A 6,288-nucleotide genomic window follows, 5' to 3' on the forward strand; every position below is an offset into this window, starting at 1 on the left:
TCCACCAATTATTGTAATCTAACTTAGAAGAATCTTTCCAATGAAAAAGAATAGATTTAATAGTTATCACAATGAAATTGTTCAGAAGTTGGGCTTTATAAGTATCCAATGACATTCATATCAATGATACCAAAAATAATCAATCTATGAAATAAAGGGTATGAGATAGAAAGCAACTCAGAAATGGATGACCAGACTTTATCCCAGTAATCAGCCACATAATGGCATGTAACGAACATATGTTCCATAGTGCCAACCTCCAATTTGCAAGACCAACAAACAAGCATTCCTTTGTTTGTTATCTATTTTAGACAATTTTAATGGCATCCACAAAACTTTGTGCATTAAAAAAAACCAAGCTTCCATTAAGCTAACAGAGTGTAAAGAAGAAGTAATTGACAACCAAATCTTTTCCCATTGAGCCTCCCCTGGTTGAAAACCCTGCTCAAATTCCCAAGTCCTTTGCAAACCTAACTCGCTTGCAAATGGATGATTAAAAATGTTGGTACCATTTGATGCTGCTGGTTCTCCAGCTCTTAATATGTGTTGCAGATGAGCTGACTTGATACAGTGATGACGGTGGATCCATCTGTGTTGTTGGTTCTTAGGCAAACCATATTTATCAACCAAATCACAAAATGAGGCCCAATCCTCATTATTTCTTAAATGTTGAATATGCCAAATCCCAACCTCCTTCCAGATCTTCCTCTCAATTGTCATTTTAAATTTTATAATTAGAATTATTCCAAATAGAAGCCCTAAAATTATCATTCCATTTAATTTTTAATACCTTTTTCTAGTTCCTTAAATGCAGTCTTTGTAGCCAAAAAAATATTGTCTAAGTTTTTTTCGTTACTAAATTTAGTAAAAGGACTCGTCTGTAATGGTACACCAAGAGAGAGAAAATCTTCAAATTTCAACCAAGCAGGTGTTAATATCTGGTCAAAATTTAACCACCATGAACTTTGCCTTATTATAAAGGGCAAATGGTATTCATAAAAACTGGGAAATTTGACTCCTCCCTACCATTAATTTTTGTAAACCAATTTCGAGGGGTTTATTATTCCATAAAAATTTTGACAAACTTGTTTCAAACTTATGATAAATAGACCTATCCATGAGATCCAGCAACTTGCTAAGCGTATAATTAATCACTGGTAATCATATTGATCATGTCCAACCTACCCTGCCATGACAATTTTAGAGGTGACTAATGTGAGGTTAATTTCGATATAATGATGCACATTGGGAAGGATAACCTGAATCACAGTTACTGGATGCTAGGGTCCACCTTGGGGATTAGCGCCCAAGAAAAGGATCTAGATGTCATCGTAGACAATATGATGAAATTTTCTGCCCAATATGTGGCGGCAGCCAAAAAAGCAAAGAGGAGCTAGGAATTATTAAAAAAGGGATGGTTAACAAGACTAAGAATGTTATAATGCTCTTGTATCGCTCCATGGTGCAATCTCATCTGGAGTATTGCGTTCAGTTCTGGTCTCTTTATCTCAAGAAAGATATAGTGGCGCTAGAAAAGGACCAAAGAAGAGCAACCAAGATGGTAAAGGGGATGGAACTCCTCTCATATGAGGAAAGACTAAAACGGTTAGGGCTCTTCAGCTTGGAAAAGAGACGGCTGAAGAGAGATAATATAATTTATTTTTTGTATACTGCTATACCAAATAAAGGTTCAAAGCGGTTCACAACAAGATAAAAATACATACAATCAATAAAAATTGAAGTCTACAAAATCCTGACTGGAGTAGAACGGGTACAAGTGGATTGATTTTTCACTCCGTCAAAAATTACAAAGACTAGGGGACACTCGATGAAGTTACAGGAAAATACTTTTAAAACCACTTGGAGGAAAAAAAATTTTCATTCATAGAATAGTTAAGCTCTGGAACGCATTGCCAGAGGATGTGGTAAGGGTGGATAGATTTGGACAAGTTCCTGGAGGAAAAGTCCATAGTCTGTTATTGAGAAAGACATGGAGGAAGCCACTGCTTGCCCTGTATTGGTAGCATGGAATATTGCTACACCTAGGGTTTTGGCCAGGTGCTGGTGACCTGGGTTGGCCACCATGGGAATGGGCTATTGGGCTTGATGGACCCAGTAAGGCTATTCTTATGTTCTTAATGTCACGTAAGTATGTGATATTGTAGTCAAGTGTTTCCTCAACTGTTGGTCCAAAATAAATACTCAAATTTACAGGGTCACCAATGAAACCCCAGATCTTTACCAAAATTACCCAACTCTGGACAATTCAATGGCATTTCTGATTTAGAGCTATTACGTTTATACAAAAGAGTAGGTCAATACCATGTACATTATATGCTGGATCAAATTAGGTGTGTTGTATAGTAATTTATCATCAGCATAAGCAGAGAGCTTAAATCTCTGATATACCATAGGGCACACCCCTAATATTTGGATTACAATGGAACGCAATCAGCAGTGGTTCCAGAGCCAAATTAAATAGCAAAGGTAAAAGTGGACAACCCTTTCTTGTACCTCGAGAGGGATAAAATGGAGCAGAAAATTTATTATTTAAATAAATCCTTGTAGAGGGTACAGTGTACAAAATTTTAACCATATTTACAAATTCTATTGGGAAGCCAAACAAGCTCAAAACGGCAACCATAAAGCCCACTCTATATGATCAAAAGCTTTTTCTGCATCTAATGCCATCGCTAAATGTTGTTGCCTGGTCTTACCCTGTGCAAACGTTAATACATTAGTAAATATTCTTGTGTTAACACAAGACAGCCATTTTGATCTGAATGGATAATAGTAGTAAACATTTTTGCAAGCAATTCGTCAACATCTTAGCATCAATTTTAGCGTCTACATTGATGAGTGAAATTGGCCTAAAATTCTGTACACTTCTCCCTCCGAATCTGCGGTTTCAGTATCCGCGGATTCAGTTATTTGTGATTTTTTTTTTTAGATCAATTTTCAATTTTCGTGCTATTTTTAAGCCATCTGAGCCTCCCCGGAACCTTACCTGGTGGTCTAGCGGTGAAGCGGGGCAGTACCGATCTTCCTATGCTCCTGCCCGTGCAGAGCCGTCATTCTGATGACGGCTATGCATGGGGCAGGAGCATAGGAAGATAGGTCCTACCCCGCTTCACTGCTAGACCACCAGGTAAGGTTCCAGGGACGCAGAAGAGAGGCGGGGGTGGGTCAGAGCTGGCAAAAAAATTATTTGTGATTTTTCACACTTTGCAGTCTGGCTCTGCAGTCTGCACCTAACCCCCACGGATACAGAGGGAGAAGTGTACTTGCAAAAAAAACCAAAGGAACGGTACAGTTTAGGGAGTGAAGAACTTGTGTGCACGACAGAAGAACGGGACTTGGATGTGATTGTATGTGATGATCTTAAGGTGGACAAACAAGTTGAAATGGTTACGGCAAAAGCTAGAAGGATGCTAGGGTGCATAGGAAGAGGTATGGCCAGTTGGAAAAAGGAGGTATTGATGTGACCTCATTTAGAATATTGTGTACAATTCTGGAGGCCGCACCTTCAAAAAGATATAAAAGGAGTCAGTCCAGAGGAAGGCTACTAAAATGCTGTGTGGTCTTCATCATAAGGCGTATGGGGACAGACTTAAAGATCTCAATATGTATACTTTAAAGCAGTGTTTTTCAACCTTTTTTGGGCAAAGGCACACTTGTTTCATGAAAAAAATCACGAGGCACACCACCATTAGAAAATGTTAAAAAATTTAACTCTCTGCTTATATTGACTATATATAAAGTAATTCTCTTGAATAGGAATCAAATAAACACAAATAAAGTATTTTATAATTACTTTATTACGAAATAAAAATTATAAAATACTTTATTCAGTGCGAAACCTGGGCCTGTTTGGCTGAACACAAAGCTGATATTCTGGCTGGAATCGAAGAAAGACACACACGTAGCTCTTCGTCAACAGCTCTCAGTCTCTCTCTGTATTTGGTTTTTATAGCATACAAAAATAGACAAATATACCCTCCATCCTTTTTATTAAACCACAATAGCAGTTTTTAGCGCAGGGAGCTCGCTGAATGTCCAGCGCTGCTCTTGACGCTCATAGGCTCCCTGCGCTAAAAACCACTATTGTGGTTTAGTAAAAGGGGACCATATTGTAAAATATAGACAGCAGATATAAATTCAGAACTGTGCATAGTAAGTGAAGGGAAGTTTTCATCTCTGGGAATTTACCCAGTTAACTATTAAGTTATTTGGGCAAATTCCTTTGAAAACTGTGGTAATACTGCCTCCACTTTGCTAAATTTAAAATAAAATCATTTTTCCTACCTTGTCTGGTGATTTCTGGTTGCACTTTCTTCTTCTGACTGTGCATCCAATCTTTCTTCCCTTCTATCAGCCTGTATGCTTTCTCTCCTCCACACCTCATTCCCTCCCCCAACTTTTTCTTCCTCTCTCCCTGACCTTTCTTTCTTTTTTTCTGTTTCTCTTCTTTCCTTCCGTTTCCCTGCCTGCCCCCTTTCTTTCTTTCTCCCTGCCGTTCCCCAAGCCACTGCTGCTGCCATCGGGGAACAGGACCCACCAATGGATAACAGGCCCCAAAGCCGACGCCGACGCATGCTCTCCCTGACGTCAATTCTGCAATCGGAGAGGAAGTTCCGCCCAGCCAGGCAGCGATTGGCTGGCCCGAACTTCCTCTCCAACTACAGAATTGACGTCGGGGAGAAGAAGACTTATCGGCTCGATAGATTAGATCGCCAAGACAAAGTGAGTCCTGGGTGATCGACTCACTTTGCCTTGGCGAGCTACTGGCGCCCCTGCCTCGGGCCCCCTGTCAGCTCCGGGCCCGGCGGCCCTGCGGCACACCAGGCAACATCTCGCGGCACACTAGTGTGCTGCGGAACAGCGGTTGAAAAACACTGCTTTAAAGGACAGGAGGGAGAGGGGAGATATGATAGAGACGTTTAAACACCTATGTGGCGTAAATGTGCATGAGTCGAGTTCTTTCAATTGAAAGGAAGCTCTGGAATGAGAGGATGAAGTTAAGAAGTGATAGGCTCCGGAGTAAAGGAAATTCATTTATACAGAAAGGGTGGTAGATGCATGGAACAGTCTCCCAGAAGAAGTGGTGGAGACAGAGGCTGTGTCTGAATTCAAGAAGGCGTGGGATAGTCACGTGGGATCTCTCAGAGAGAAAGAGATAATGTTTTCTGCGGATGGGCAGACTGGATAGGCCATTTGACCTTTATCTGCCATCATGTTTTTGTGTTAACTCCCTAACCCCCCTCCCCCTCCGAGACTAATATAGCATTCCCCAGACCCTGCTGAGCAAAGAAATAGAAATCCCCCTGCTAGAACCATCCACATGGTGCATCTGTGCCACTGAGCAGGCCTGTAACTCCTGTGTATCTTAAACTTCCTAGCTGCTCACTTATGATGGAGTGCCTCATGGCTTGATCTGCAACTCCTTCATTCTAAAAGTTCTTTAAATTATTCAAAAGTCTTCTCTCAAGAGTTAGGGGGTAAGACCCCCGTCCTGCTAAAAAAGCAGGCCGCTATACGCTTCCCTTTTGATATGACTGGTAAATTTCTTCAAGACATCTGCATGCTGTGTATGACCACAGGGACAACAGACCAGTGCCCAAGGGCCATTTTCCCCATGGCTCCTCCATCTAGTCTACTCTGATCACTTTGATTGCCATGGGACCCGGATCACTGTCAGTCTGCCCCTGTCCTACCATCTAGTCCTCCCACCCCTTGGATTAACCTCCAGTTGGTAGGTGAAGTATATTGGTACTAGGTCCCAGTATGTATCATGTTAGAAAAAAACTGGTATTAAAACATCTTCCAGTGTACACTTCTCCCTCCATATTCGCGGTTTCAGCATTCGCGGTTTTTAGCTTGCTGGCTCCTCCTCCCAAATTACATCAGCTTGCAGAGAAATCGCTGAGTCCAAGCGTTTTGAAGAGAAAATCGCCGATTCCCGGCACTTTCTTCACCGTGTTTTGCCTCTCCTTCAGGAACAGGCCAGGCCTCCCAACGTGTGATTCGCGGTTTCACCATATTCACAATGGTTTTTAATAGAAAACAGCGAATAACATATTCGCAGTTCTGTTAATCCCCTATCACAGCAAATACGGAGGGAGAAGTGTAACTATGGCAGAAATTGAAAGGGGACAGGTTTAGAACAAACGCTAGGAAGTTCTTTTTTACCCAGAGGGTGGTGGACACATGGAACGCGCTTCCGGAGGTTGTGATAGGCTAGAGCAGTGATTCCCAACCCTGTCCTGGAGGAACACCAGGCCAATTGGG

The sequence above is a fragment of the Geotrypetes seraphini genome, chromosome 2 (assembly GCF_902459505.1).
Source record: "Geotrypetes seraphini chromosome 2, aGeoSer1.1, whole genome shotgun sequence".
NCBI lineage: Eukaryota > Metazoa > Chordata > Amphibia > Gymnophiona > Dermophiidae > Geotrypetes > Geotrypetes seraphini.